Source organism: Triticum aestivum, chromosome 3B, assembly GCF_018294505.1.
Source record: "Triticum aestivum cultivar Chinese Spring chromosome 3B, IWGSC CS RefSeq v2.1, whole genome shotgun sequence".
In the NCBI taxonomy this organism is placed as follows: Eukaryota; Viridiplantae; Streptophyta; class Magnoliopsida; order Poales; family Poaceae; genus Triticum; species Triticum aestivum.
This window is the reverse complement of record NC_057801.1, coordinates 686,242,767-686,258,959: the sequence shown is the minus strand read 5'-3', so window position 1 is coordinate 686,258,959 and position 16,193 is coordinate 686,242,767. Positions and strand designations below refer to the sequence as shown.

Here is a 16,193-nt window from a genome sequence, read left to right as displayed (position 1 = left end):
ATTGTCATAGTACCCGTAACTAAATCAACTAAACCTGGATTTCTTTTCATCACTAACATGGAATCAGCAGGTCTCTGCGTCATTTGGCGCAACGGGTCCACTAGTAGTATCGTAACAACATAGCGGTGGTGGCCTCCTCAATAGTGAGAACACGTCCACAAAATCTGTAGGAGACAAAATCAGAAATAACACATCTTGTAAAGTGGCCTGAACAGCTTGGACTTCAGATGATCTACATGGTTTCAGAGATATAGTCTGATATGAGTATATGACGAGTCTATGACACCAGGTCTACACTTTAATCTCTATATATAGACTCCACAAGAAATTAAAATATATGAAGAAACCTTGCGAACTTTCAGTGAATCATCCATAAACAGAAGCAATAATAAAGCAACAAAATTAGTAAGGCAGAAATGTCCATAACGGGAGAGGAAGAGCAACATAGTAAAGTCACCAGAAGTCATTATTCTCTATAGGATTCATTCATATAATGTCATAATAATAACTCACAAGGTACTAGCTAAATCTAATATATTTTATTTTGTAGTAACAAGTAACTCATAAGTCCAATAGGTAAAAATTCACAAACTATAATAAGAAAGAACGGCTATCTAGTTCCCAAAAATCCCTGTCCAGAAAGGATAACGGTAGGTTCTTGGCCTGGTTGTGAACCCTCTTAGTTGGCGTTTACACCGGTAGAGTCATTTTGCCGCTTGCTGCCCTTGCAGAGCTTGCACAAACTCGATAACTTTTGCAGACAAGGATCCTGCCAATTCAGCATCGGGAGCAGATAGGAATTATCCACCTCCAGCAACATTCCAGTGATCTTACTGGCCAGATCAGGCTGCAACAGACAGGACATACCAAGTTAGTGCAACTGCTAGGTCCTTGTTAGTTTGAAAGAAGCAAAATAAGGGACCAAAGTAGATGAGGAATTACATGATATCTCTCGACCAGCGGATATATCCTATTCCCGAGCATATCTCTTTGTTGATCAGGTGGAGCAGCAGCTAGCAAGCTGGCGAAAGAATCGTTCACCGATGAAATAGGGCCGCCGTGATGGATGGCCGGGCCATTGCTCATAACATCGGGTGTTATGTACTTTGCATGGCCGAATTGTTGCATTACAGGTAGCGATTTAAACTCTCCAGAAGGAAAATAAACTAAGCATAACTGGATCAGATAATGTTAACTATGTGCAAGGTAGTTCCTGCCTAGCAATCCATGCTAGTGAAGTTATGTCACAAGACAGCGTAAGATGTAGCAACTTAACTCTTCAGGAGGAAAGAAATGTCAAATACTATTAATTAATAAAGTGCTAAGTGGTAGCTTAGCACTCCTTGTTAGTGAAGTTATGTCACAAGACAACGTCTACTTAGTATGATTTAATTGACAATAGTAATTGGGGAGGAGGAGTAACTAAAGGAACAAGGATATACGTTTTAAAAAAAGCTACAAAACAAAATATTATCCTACTATTCCTTAAAAGCTGTTATGCTCATATGTTTCTTTCTAATCATGACTACTATCATCTCTCAATTTTACTTAGATACTTGGAATTATACACATGTGTTTGTCTAAAAAATAATGTTCAGACCATATAGTTTTGCTGAATTATACTGTAATGAAAATTAGTGGTCAGAGTAATCCATGCCGGTGTAAAAAAAACTTTGCAATAAGATTGTTAGCCCTAGCCACTATTTAAATAGGGACAAACATGAAACATTTGTTTTCTCAATATAAAAAACAGTTTAAAATTTGTTAATACCTGCCGGGACATGGACATGAAATCTTTAGTTGTCTGAGCATGTGACACATAATTAACGGCGTGGGGAAAATTCATCATATTCCCGGTCATGCGTCCCCTGTTGTTTCTGTACTACCTTGGAGTATTTGGCATCTATGCAAAAATTAAACAAGTTTTGACCAAGTTTTTGCACTTAAAAATGAAATTTAAGTAGAACAAGTCAATAACATACGAGTGGTGGATGAATTCGTTGGATACTATGCGGCGAAGGGTACACATTCTGCCTCCATTCTTGGCCGAGCCCAATGGGTGGATACATGAATCCTTACCTTGAAGGACCCTGAGGAAAGTGTGTACTGGGATTGGCAAAATACACATGAGGATAACTTGTGGGGATCACAGGGCTTGCAGTTCCTACCATCGTAGCAAGTTCAGCAAAACATTGCTCCAACCTAGCTTTTCTGTCCTCTTTCCTTTGAGCAATAGCAACATACAATGGTTTGCCGTAAAACATGACACCTATTTATTTCAAACAAAACAAAACATTCTCAGTATCGTGATGTCAATGTATAACTATGAAGTTGGTGCAAAAATAAATAGAGGATTACCATGCATGCTGCTTACGGCACACTTTGCTTCATTAGGTGTGCTGTAAGATACAAATCTGAATCCTTTGCTAATGCCCTTGTCATCATGCATAATCCTGACTAATGCAATGTTTCCAAAATCAGCAAAGCGCGCTCGCGAAGAGTGTCATCATCAACTTCATCACTAATATTTTTGATATACACGTTGGACCCCTATCAGAATTAAATACACATTTGTAAATGAAAGATGTGAATGCTATTGTGAATATAAATAAAAGAGACAATGATGGAACTTGCATTGCTCTTAGTGATTATTTCATTCTGCTTTTCCTCATGTAAGAGCTGCAAATATTGCTTTCTTTCAGCCTTTTTCTGAGCCCTTGCCACATACAAAGTTTTCGCTCCTAATAATAAAATAAGATTAACATTGTTAAGTAAAAATGCATGGACCATTAGAAGTTATTTGTGAAATGAAATGCATGGCAGTAATATTACCAAGAGCCATCCCATTCATGGCCTCTTTTGCTTTCTTGGCACTTTTCGGGTTTTTGAAACTGACAAACCCAAAACCCTTGGATGTCCCATCATCTCTCTTCATTATCTTCACACTAGTTACTTGGCCATGCTGAGAAAACTTCAATTTAATGAGTTATTCTATCATGTCGTCATCTATATTCTTCATATACAAGTTAGTGTATTTTTCATCATTATTGGCTGATCGTTCGCTCTTCTTAACGAAATGAGCTACAAGCCTACACAAGATTGATCGTTGTAAAACAAAATCATGTAAGTAGCAATGTTAAAAAATAGAAATAGTCAATATAAAATTAAGTCATGTACTAGTTGTATTACTTAAACATTAACTTACAATTCTCTGCCCTCAAAGTAAGAGTTGTCAAGAGTCTCTATTGCGATGTCTGCCGGCTCTTGCGCTGCAAATTGAACAAAACCATAGCCTCTACTTGTGCCATCCTCATTTCTAACAACTTTACAAGATAATTTCTCTCCAAACTTGGAGAATAGTTCTTGAAGAATTACATTGTCAATGTGCTCACCAAAGTTCTGTCAATAAATACCATATCGAGTTAGTACTTACATATGGCAATGCAGAGTGAGAAATATTAACATGAAGAACATATTTATCTTTTTACCTTAACAAACACATTTCCAACGCCACTTCTCCTGGCATCAGGATCTCGGTTAGACCACAATACACTAATTGGCTTGTCCAATACAAGGCTATATATGAAACATCTGCTCCAAAGTAGTTGTTGCTGTCAACGGTTAAAAATAAGTCAAAGCCAATCAATTGCCCCTCCATAAATAGAACTAGTTTGGGCATAGGGTCATTTGTTGAACAACGAAATCAGTACTAAGAAAATGAAGGAAAGAGAAAACAAAGAAATAGAAAATCAGACAAGTTGTTTGTGCCTTCAGTATATTTAAAAAGGAGTAACAAGCTTAGGAAAATTGAAGAGAGCCGCAACGAGACAATACTAGTCAACTTATTCATTCACATTCCCATGAAGCAGACATTAATTTAAAAATGAGAAATTGTGCGCTTGCAAAACATTGTAAGGAAATGTACTACAAAGGGAGTACGTGCAGGCAAAGTCTCCCTAAATTATTATTTCTACCATCTTCAATGAAAAAGAACTCAAATTTGGATAATCATACTAATCTTTTGTTCCACATCACAGTATATCACCATGCATCTTACTAGAAAGACCACCATTTCAAAACTTGCACAAAGGAGGTGTAGTACTAATAAACACAAATATGGTCATTTTGTAATGATACTTGATCTCTCCCTCCCTCCCCCCCCCCCCCCCCCCACACACACACATTTGGCTAGCACCAAAACCAAACCTCAAAGCCTAAAATGGAAGAAGTAAAACATTGTTTCCTGGCTAACGCTAGTGAAATCTCTAGTTTTCGAAGAGATGATAATTCGTGCTCCTACAGATGTGTTGTAAACCCAAATATGGTCGGTTTTTCAATGATCTCTCTCTATCCTCTCTCTCTCACACACACACAAACACAATCCATACATAGCAAAGTTAAAAGATCAATAATTAAATTGTGTGCGACATACAAGCTGAAGATTAAGCAACGCATGGCAGTTATGTGATGGGTGCACTAGTATAACAAAGTGGTAACAACCAAAGCACGCAAGGAAGAGAGAGAAATGGTCTAGTGGAGTGTTACATAGTAGTCGTGTCAAGAGCCGAGAAGCCAAAATGAAAGAAGAACATGTAACTAAGAACCATATAGTTTGGTTGTGTATGTGTCTTACCTAGGAATAGGAAGCGTTGAAGAAAATTGACAAGAATAGGGTAGAAAATGGTAATGTTCTCAAGCTCAAGACTGCTCCCACTACATCTAGTGATCGCTTGCACCTCACCCTCCAACAACTTGGTCCTCATCTTCCTTTGGACATCACATTCCTTCAGCAACCAGGTACCCAAGAACTATTGATCCTCCCCAACGAGCACACCGTACCCCTCCATGCGGTGTGCTCATTCTCCGTCCTTGTGTTATTATCATTGTAATTTCCCTCCCAAGAGTTCAACTAGAGAGATGGAAGTGATTGGCTCTGTCTAGAGGTTGAAGATGACCGCTAGCTCTCTGCTTCCAAATCCAAGGAAAGTATTCAATAATCATATGCGCAATGAGCATATTATCTTGACCGTTGGGTACCACTAGTGGGATATGAGCCCACCAAAGATCATATGTACATTAAAACGCTAGATTAATTGTATGAAGCCATGCACCATTTGAGTTTTTATAAGTGCAAAATACAAGCCAAAAAAAGATGGATACCACACAAACACAAGCCTCTTTTGTTTCATGGCTTAATAGTTCCTGATGTAAGTCAGAAATACTAGGAAAACATTTGATACTAGAAAAAAATATGGGAAAACGTAAGATGAGTTACAAAAACTTCACTCCATATTGATATTAGTTCTTTGGTGCACAACCGCACACACATTCAAAACACTAGAACATATTACAAGAATGAGACACAAATAATATTCCCCAAAACAATAGAACAAACACTAGGATAGCTTCACCTCTGAGCAAGCAAACTCACATAACTAACTAATACCCAAGCACGGTATGTCATGAAGCATAAATGTAAGTGCAAACTCAGACAAAGGCCGATGCATCGACATATAGTACCACGCTTTGCCACCAAAGTCTAAACCTACCAAACATGAAACAATTCTTCCTTGTTCCGATAGAACAACTGGACCAAGCAACTTTGAAACTCCTATCACCATTTTATGGTGATAATTGATAACCACTTATCACATATACATTTGGTTTGGTTTTCTCATAACTCTTTCTCAAAACCTTTTTCGTGCTCAAGCGCCGACGATGTCGCTTGTTTGTATTATTTTATGCCCAATTTTCTGTTAAATAATTGGGCAATGTTCTTCTGTTTAACAAATACATGAGATAATTTGCCTCTGTTTTGGAAGAACGTCGACAATTTGAACGGGGCGGTAAAAAAGGTTAGCATGCCGTGATTTTTTCCTGGTATTCGGTTGAAGGCGTGTTATTGTGTGCATGTGCTAGCGTGCGTGGGTGTATGTTTTACTTGACCGTTTCTAAAAGAAGTTCACAAAATGTGAGAAAATAGAACTCAAAACTGATGCATTTAAGTACAACTTTGTAGTGGTTTGTATAAGTGTATCATGTTACATTGTTACTTCGTACACTTCTTGGAAGTGCAAGGCAAAGGTGAAGATGGCACTAAAAACGGATTACCTGGAAAAATAACTGCCGGCGGAAAAGGAAAATTTGTGCCCTATCTAGTTAGACCTCTCTATACTACGTTGCTCGCTAATGATCATCTTATTAACATTAAAATAAAAGGATCAACTTGCATTTTTGTTTAGGTAGGATCAGCTTGAGCTGATCAGCGCCCCGCGCCTCCTCCGCCAGTCCGCTAGCCAGGCCCCATGGGAAACATCTCCATTATCTCTTTTTTTGGCGAAAATAAACATCTCCATTATCGTGGACATCGAAACAGGGGCACATCTCTTCTTCAAGTGTCGCTACATGCTTAGGCTCCGGAGGTGGACCGTGTTTCGCCTGTGTTGATGGAGCAGCTCAAGTTGTACTCTCTCCAGGCTTCGAAGGTGGACCGTGTGTCCTCACCACCCCCCGTGGAGCTTTGTCAGGCTTTGGAGGTGGACCTGGTGCCCTCACCACCACCAGTGGATCCTTGTCAGGGGTCAGACAACCTACCTCTCAGCGTCTTGGAGCATGGAGTTTTAGATGTTGCTGCCCTTTCCTCGTCTGCAACCGTCGGGCAGGTGATGCCTGTGAGTGGGATGATCATTGAGCCACTTGTGTTGGCACCTATTCCAAATCCATATGCTCTTTTCGCGAAGGAACTTTGTGATTTGCTAGCCAGCGTGGAGGTTGCTAGACCTGGTTTGGCCAGGTCGATTGCTTGCCTCCTGACGGGGACACCAATAAGGGGCAATCAAAAAAAGGTGGGCAAAGGCAAATATGATGCCAAAAGCAAGGTGTCTATCGCTGCTTGATGGATGATCTTCGGTCTCTCGGCTTGTCCTCTTTTTTTGGGTTGTCATTGTGGGTTGTGAGGTGCTTGATGTCTTGTGTCGAGGTGTTCTTGTGGGGAGTCACTCGGCGTAGTAGCAGTGAAGGGGTTTGTGGATATTGTGTATTTGGAGAGTTTGGCAAGCCGCCTGTGTGGTTGTGGGGTTTCATGTCGTGGGAGTAGTTTGTTCGTGCTTTGTTTGTATTGGTTTTCGCCCGGTTTTTCATAAGTTAACTAGGCAATTCTCTTCTTCTTAATTAATCGATGAGGCAAAACTTTTGCCTCTGTTTCAAAAAAAATATGCTTAGGCTTTGGAGAGATTGATCATAGAGAAGTTTGGACTTGCACACATGGACACCTCCAGAGTGGCACTTGTATGAAACCGTCAACGCGTAGTGGCAAAGTAGAACCGACAATAATATTTCTAACCGAAACTCAATGGCCTCCTTCACCATGCTCGTTTCTTAGGTAATTTGGAACGAGAGAAACGCCCGCGTTTTCCGCCACAAAAGCGCACCGCCGACATTCTTCTTACCAACATTTTTAAAGATGCAAAACTTTGGGTGACCGCCGGTGCAAAGAAACTAGGAAACATCATAGTGTACGAGTAGTTGCCATGCCGCATCTATGAGTGCGTTGTAAAAAATTCTAAACTATTCTCTTCCTTATTTAATTGAAGAGGCAAATCTTTTACCTTCGTTTTTAAAAAAATATCGTGGACACCAGGGTGGCGCCTCGTGGCACATGGAGCTCAAGGCCAAGATCGCAACGAGAGCCACGATGACGATGATGAAGAAGCCGTGGTGGCGGTTAGTGTCCATTGCTTCGAAGAGTCAAACAAAGTGCTCTCCAATCTCAGTATGGAGAGATTGATTGGTGGTAGCACAACGGCCTGGTTCACCGTGTGCCCCGTTCCTCTTTGCAACCGACTAGGTTGGAAATTCTCGAGCTGGAATGGAACACTGACCATTCTTTTTTTTTCTTTTTCTTTTTTTGCGGGGAACTGACCGTCCGTTCTATTGTGGCGCATGAAAGATACGCTCAAGAAAGCTGACACGGCACGTGTCGGTGCCCTGGGAACTGCAGCGGCTGTTGTGATTGGTTTAGTGCATTTTTGCTTAACAAAGGTAAGACAAGTTTTTCGAGACGGATGGATTGCTCAGACGGAAACGCTGAGCCGGCCGCTCGTGCTGGAAACGAGGAAATGATACCGTACAACACCGGATTTTATTGTTTTGCAGGGATTTGGTGTGGGTGGTGTGCATCGGGCACCGGCCATCTTTTGACCTGAAGCAGGTGTTGTGGTACGGCAGAGCCTCATGCAAGTATATTTGGATCGGTAGTTCATGTACGCCACTGGTGCACCGCCTATGTAACTTCGAAGGATTTCTCAGACTCACACGTACATGCGCACGTACACTCGTCCTATAAACACTCACATCTATCTTTATAAGCATCTTCAAGAGATTGAGCTGATATATCATTTTGAGATTGACGAAGCCACCACAGGCGCATCGTAGTCGATAAAAACGTTTCCTTTCATTGAATGCACATCACCAGGACTTGAACGCTGATAGACTTAAGGTACCACTGTCCTCCTAACCATCCAAGCACAGGTTGGTTCGCAACTTCGAAAGATTCTACAACAAGTCTTGTCTTGACGTACTTCAGATTTTAACCATATTCAAATGAAGTTTTGGAGTGTTTTTTTTTTCTAATAATGAAGTGGATACTTATGAGAACACATTGCTCTTCACCGCAAAAGAAAAGAGAGAGAACACATTCCTCGTACAAGTAGACGGCAATAATCATACACGTATCATTCATAGTACATCATAACAAATCCCTTAAATTGTGTCATGAGTTCACCTATGAAAATAAATAAGGGCATGCATAAAAACCAAGAAATGAAAACAAATTAAAACAAAAAAGAATTACAATCTTTTGGTTTCGCTATTTCTTAAGCGAGTGGAAAATAACAATATCTAAGTTGACGTAAGAATCCACAGTAAAGGTCCAAACACTAAAACTGCACGCAAGTACAAAGACATAAGAAAGAGAGTGTCAGCTTTGAAACAAATAAGTATTTCTAGGTTAAGTGAGAAATAGACCCATTTTCTTATACAGGTAGTAAAGAAAGAAATATATTGAATAGTCTTGTTGTCTAAATATTGTTATATTACTAAAATAAGAGGCAATCAAACACTTTCTTTCATGCAGGGCGGAAAATATGTCATTGATCGCATATGGCCAATCTTGTTATATAACAATCCATATTTAATCTTGTTGAAATATATTGCCCGCCTTCCTCCATCAGTTCGGACTTTTGGATGAGTTGGTCGGTGCATGAATTCAATATGGTATCAGAGCCAAGAGATCTTGAGTTCAAGACCCTGCTAGCGCAGTATTAAAATAAAACGATTCTGCGGCCTACAACGATCCCACGTCTAAGGACTAAAATAGTCTAGACGTGAGGGGGAGTGTTGAAATATATTGCCCGCCTCCCTCCATCAGTTCGGACTTTTGGGTGAGTTGGTCGGTGCATGAATTCAATAAATCTAGCAAACTATGTTTAAAGTATGTAATTTTGCTGTTTGAATTGAAATCCAACAAGGACTACATATACACACTAGTGCAAGGGCAAATTCTCCCCTCCGGATTTCGCCGGCGAGCCCGTGGATTCGCATCCCCTCTACCCGCCGCTCCGGGGGCCGGTGGTAGGGAGCAGTATCCACGTGCCTCCTCTTCGGCTAGTAATTTAGGTTAGGGTTTTTATAGTCCTCACAGGTGCGGCGCTCGGGCGGCTGACAGTGTGTCGTTGACAAGGTCAAGTTGGCTGTGGTAGGGGAGCGGCGACAGCGGCACGTTGGCGGCTCGTTCTAGCAGTGGAAGTGGTCGTTCGATGGTCTCAGTATCTCGGTGTAATTTTAATTGTGTTTGAGGTGCTTTGAGCTTTCGGTGTACTTTTATAATAGATCTGAATCATTTTCATAAGAATGAGGACTATATACACAACAACAAAAGTTTCGGATACTCATAGTCTAGGCGAATGTGTAAAATCCAAATATCTTTAAAAAAATGCAAAAGAGATCTTGAAAATCTAGCCTGGCAAATACATGAATCAATATATTCTTTGTGAGGGAAACAACAAGTTTTGGTAATCATATACTTTATTTTCTAATGTTGTCTCTTATCAAGACCACCCCTTGTAAGTATCATAAATAATTTTGTAGTTTAGTTAACACTATGATTCTTCCTACATGACTAGGAAACTGTTGTTTGACAATAATTATGCACTGGGTGAATAATACATTGACTAAAAAGAGGTCCGCATGGACTATTAAAAGGAAAGTTGATTTGTTTCTTTATTCGAAACTGAGATAAAAAATTGCTCTGTTCCTTTGAACCAAATGGATTACAATGTCACTTAAGTGAAAATTCCCTATTCCTATGTTATTATCCTCTTTTCATATGAATCAAAGAGGCCCTATAAAGTAGTTTTTTTGTCAAGCCTCGTTTATGGCTTCCACTCATTGTTTCACAACTTTCTTTAGTGACTTGGGATCGATAGCGCAAAGGAAATGCTTCTGTATATTGGGCTTCAAAATCTTTTTTAGCACCACAACCAAAAAATTGCATGTATAAAATTTTATCTTTGAGGCCACAAAGTTGATCGATACACATGGCAGGGGTTTCAATTTTCTGGCTTATTCCACACCGTGGAACAGAACAACTGGTGTCATCGAAATACTGGTGGTATCTTTGTGGTATTTCTTTTCAAATTTATATAGTTTAAGTCTAGGGCACATGTACATCTGCCCTAGTTATTGCACATCTAAGTGGCTCAATCTAACATAAAAATGAAAAAAAAACGCACAAATCGCCGTGTAAAATCAATGGCATATGACCTAGATGTGCAATACTAAGGCACATCTAGGTGTGCTTTAAATTAATGGGCATCCTTTTATAAATAAATAAAAGAGTACAAGGCACATTCAAACAATTATGCCGGTCAGAGTGACCCTAAACCGAATAGATATATTTTTGGCGATGGTAGGTTGCTACTTTGCAAGAGAACTCCAAATATCTTGAAGAGTCTCACAAAATAAATATACATGTGGGCCTTTCATTGCACATTTATGAATACGTCCTCAACCTTGAATGTACTTTTTGTCATCTTTTTATACCACCTCATGTTGGGTATGTCATCACACCACATAGATCGATGGATTGATAACTATGGCAAAGCAACGAGAGGATAGAAAATGGCTTAGTGAAGTGGTAGCAGATGTGAAAAGAAAAAATGGCGGAAGAACATGTAACTAAGAAGCATGTGGCTTCACGACGCTTCTTACTTAGGAATAGGAGGCTTTGGGAGGAAATGATGGAAAAATTTAGGCAACGGTATTGTTCATCTATTTTTTGACATGGGGCTGCTGAGCGAGTGGGGTTTCGATAAGCTGTTGATTGGATATGGATCCCTTCGTTATTCTTGGTGATTAGTGATTCCAAGAGCAGCTTCCGCCCTCACGTTGATCAAGCAATGTTTAGAGCTTTGCGTTGTTTTGCCTGGTCGTAGCAGATCTGGTGCATGCTGTTCACCTAGCTCTGCTTGTCTCTCTTGCTCGTAGTCCTAGTCTCTCTTCTTTTTTGCATCTTTTTTTTTTTTTTGCAGGGATTGTAAACTATTTGCCTTGTTAATTTTTTTCTGAGGCAACCCTAGCCGGTTAATGGATTTGTTATATCAATACTGGGCACATTTCGGACCTTATTCTGTAAAATAAATGGACCAGTTGGCTTTAGAATTCATGTCACTATGCATCTTAAAACCAAACTGAAAAACCATGCCAAAATAAGTCAAACCAAATCATTTTTATGGTTTTTGATTTTTGGTATGGTATGAAATTTCCTTAGCGTTTTGGATTTTGCTTTTCTTTTGTATATACCAAAAAGCCAAACGGTTAAACAAATAAACCATATGAAAAAGTATATTTATATTTCTTAAGCGAGCAACTACACTGAGGCCCAAAAGATCTTGTAACGTAGTAATTATTTTTGTACAGGAGTCAGATTCCCTGCTAAGCCCATTTTCCTTGTAACATAGCCAATTTTTTCCTCTAAGGGGTTGTTTGGTTAACGAGTATTTAGAAATCTAGTTTTTCTTAAACTCGTCAAGCAGTGTAACAAACTAAAACTCTGTTTGGTTTTGTCAAAATTAGTTCAATCGTGTTTATCCTAACTCCAACAACCTAGTTCCTAATGTGCCCCACCTGCATGCAAACGCAATCACATTCACCCAGTTTTTCCGTGAAGGTAGGCAAATGTGGTTCTCTACATGCGCCGTTTAAGGATTTGTAAATCCAAAAGAAATTTTCTACAAGTGAGTTCTTAACAGATTGTTCGCAAAAGCTGTTTTTTGATAAAAATATTTTTAAAACGGGTTTTTTAAAAACTGAGGGTAATTCTTCAATATCGAAACAACCACTAAAAAATGCTAAGCATGTTCATAAACAAAGAAAAGTATAAATTGCACATTTTGTCCAGAACCTACCGCACTCTCTCATAAACAAAGCAAAGTAACATCGGGCCCGCTACTCCTCCGCCCGACAACTCCTGGGTGTGTATGGTGTTGTGGGTGAGTGGTGCAAGTGTGCTCGACATGAATGGATAAGGCCACGTGGTCGTTCGTTAGAGCATCCACAACCGGACTTCTCAAACCCGTTTCATACATTCAGACGGACCGCTGGTCACTCTCCAGTCATGATTTTTTGACCCAGACGGGCCTTTCAAACGACCCTCAAACGTCCGGACTGACCGGCACCCCTCATATCCAACTCAAATATGGGGCGGATATGGGGCGCCTGGGTGCGCCCGCCACGTCGGACTGACGAGGGGGCCCTAGCCAGAAACGCCCTCAAACACGTCGGTCCGAAACTCGTCTCCTCCGTCGGACCGGTGGCGCCGCGTGGCGCAGCTGGCCGCGTAGTGCATTGCCGACCTATTTAAGATGACCAGCGGCACTGAGACCCTACCATCCATCCACATTTTCCTCCTTCTGTCCACCGCAGCCGCCACTTTTCACTCCACCTGTCCGCCTAGTAGCCATGTCCCCACGCCGCCGGGTGAGGAGTGAGCGCTGGCGCCGGAGCGCCGGCTCGAGCTCCTTGAGCAGATCCGGGCTAGGCGCGAAGTCCAGATAGCCGCGGGACTACCTCCGGATGTAGTGGATCCGGAGGAGGAGTTGGAAGAGGAGGACGACGACGAGGAGAAGGACTTTGAGGAGGAGGATGAGCCAGAGGAGGAGGAGGATGTGGGGGACGCTGGTGACGGGGATCTGCAAGCGGAGCAGCAGGCCATCCTTGATTCCCTCTGGTTGGAGTTGGCTGCGGAGGCAAGACGCCGTCACTGTCATGGGAACGATTCCGACAATAAGAGAGGGGTAGGATAACGGAGCATGATCTATCGAGATGCAAATGGGTGACACGGTGATTTTAGCGAGTTCGAGCCTCTCACGGTGGAGATAACAACCCTACGTCTCGTGCTCCGGAGAGGCTTTGTTTTATCTGAGTATATATCCGGAGATTACAATGTGTGTGAGAGAGAGAGGAACGGATCCCCATGTCTGAGCTAAGTCCTGAGACTAATGGTGAAAAGAGAGAGAGGTGGAAGAAGCCCCCCAGTCTAGTGGTGGGGGTTGGCTTATATAGAGTGTGCCACCCCCTCACCTCCTATGTTACAAAGTGGAGCATCAATGCCTAATGCCTGCCCACAACAAAACCGCACTGCTGACTATTGGTCTTCGCATATTCGAGTGAGTTACATGGCCGAGTGGAATGAGCTCGTCGAGTGGAGTGTCGTGCTCCGAGTAGTTGTTGCCGTCCGAGTGACTTTCAAGTTGCAGTACATCTGGACGGGGATCTGGCCCAGGGGCCCAGTACAAAGTGTACGGTGTCCATGGGTAGGGTCTTTAGGTCAGGCCTGTTACCCTACCCCTAATACATATCCTCGCCATTAGCCCCCGAATCGGTCGAGGTTGAGCGGGTCGAGTCGAGGTGTATTCCCAGATGAGTCGAGTGCTACGGAGGCACTTATGAACTTGCTCTGGTCACTCGGCGGTCTTATCTCTGCGTGTTGCCTTGACGGATTCCAGACTGCATGGTGTCCGAGTGAAATGAGCTCAAACGGGTCCGCGGAGGAGCTTTGAACTCACCTTATAGCAATTTTTTTGGAGTGATTTGGAGCTGGTCCTGCATCGAGTAACTGATTACTCGGAATTTCTTCACGCCTGGAACGTGTCTTTTTTTTGTTGTTGTTTGGCCGTCACTCGGGCCGGGCGGACCGTTCCGAGTGGATACCATTCCAGTGGGGGCACACTGAGTGCACCCACTGCGTGTAGTCCCCGAGACTGCCGACGACTGCGGGCAGTCGGCGGGAGTCTTAGAGCCTGTCTTTTTGTTGTTGTTTGGCCGTCACTCGGACCGGGCTGACCATTCCGAGTGGATACTAACAGTCGGCGGGAGTCTTAGAGCCTGTCTTTTTTGTTATTGTTCATCACTCGAACTGGTCAGGCCGTACCGAGTGGAGATTACTCCAGTGGGGGCACGCTGAGTGCACCCAATGGGTGTAGTCCCCGAGACCACCGTCGACTGCGGGCAGTCGGCGGGGGTATGCGAGAAGCAGTCGGCGGGGGTATGCAAGAACTAAAACTCTTCTTAGCTGGTACTGATCGAACTTGTTCTTCTCTGACTCGGAGGTTGAGTAATTGTGGAGATGGGTTTGCATCGAGCAAAATGTTTCTTTCTGAGTTCTCTTCTAGTGGGGGCACGCTGAGTGCACCCACTGGGTGTAGTCCCCGAGCCTCTGTCGGACTAGATGAGTCTGGCAGAGGGTTTAAGTCTCTTGGTAAACCTCCATGCAGTTGGCACGGTAAATATCTTTGTCTGGAATTGAATCAATCGGATGGATGCGTAACGAGGTGGTTGTATGAACGACGTTCGACGAGTAAGGTCGCCGGTACGATTCAGCGAGGGCGCTTCATTTTTACCCTTTTGCATGAAAGGGGTATTTATCCAAGTGGACGTGCTTCCCGACTGATCGGGGCATGTTGACTGCAAGGAAAAACTTGGTGGCACTTGTATGTCTCCCGGAGGAGATAGACTAGTGGTCAGACATGGACGTGCCATGAAACCCGAGTGACGAGGCTAGTGTGTGGACTGACTCTCCAAAGAGAGGCCACTCATTATCCCGGGGGGAAACCAGCACATGCCATCTCTGAGTCCAAGTTTGTGAAACTAACATCTTGGAGCCTAGGATAGGGCCAAGTGTATCCGTAGAGGAGTGTTGTTTTCACCCTTTTGCAGTCCTGAAGATGACTTTAGGTAATGATTTGGGCGATCGTCTGAGTGGACAGTACTACCCTTATAGATTTTCGGCAGACCGAGCAAGTATGATCAGAAAGATATTCCTGATGCGATCAATGGGTTGATTGAATGGGCATAACCCTTGAGGGCAGCATGGCCAACGGGTGTGCGTAGCCCTCGAGTGATGATCGAAAGAGGTAAGCTTGCTATAGAGCGTGATATGAGGTTTGATCGTATGAGTAACTTAGTCGTTCCCATGCTGGGGGTGTAGAGGTGAAGACATGTCCAACTGATGGTGACGCGCGAGGCGGCCGAGGGGCAATGATGTGTACAACCGAGTGACGACGCGCGGGGTGGCCGAGTGGTGAAGACGTGCACAACAGAGTGGCGACGCGCGGAGTGGCTGAGTGGTGAAGACATACCCAACTGAAAGGATCGAGATGGACCTAGAGGGGGGGTGAATAGGTACAATTACAAATTTTAATTATTACTTGGCAATTTTTAGGCAATAATGCGGAGTATGAAGATGAGCCTAACAGTTGCACGTGAGCACAAAGTACTAAGCAAATAACACAAACACGTAAGTAGGCAAGCACAATATAATGTACGTAAGTGTAAAGAGACAAGTAACCACAAGTAGAGAGTTAAGGTTAGGAATAACGGCAACTCCGGGAGACGAGGATGTGAGCCGATGTTCACTTCCTTGGAGGGAAGCTAGTCACCGTTAGAGAGGTGGATGTTACCACGAAGGCACACCAACGCCACGAAGGCTCACCCTATTCTCCCTTTGAGACAACACCACGGAGACGTTTCTCAACCACTAGTGGTAGACCTTGGGGTGGTCTCCAAACCCTCACAAACTTTTCCGAGGGTAATCACAAAGTTCGATTCCTCTCCGAATGACTCCTACCGCCTAGGAG

The 16,193-nt window shown here is 42.7% G+C and overlaps 1 pseudogene; it reads right to left on the bottom strand.

Moving 5' to 3' along the window:
• Positions 1-679: 679 nt before the first annotated feature.
• Positions 680-16,193, bottom strand: part of LOC123067697 (polyadenylate-binding protein 7-like) — a 29,864-nt pseudogene continuing 14,350 nt past the window's right edge.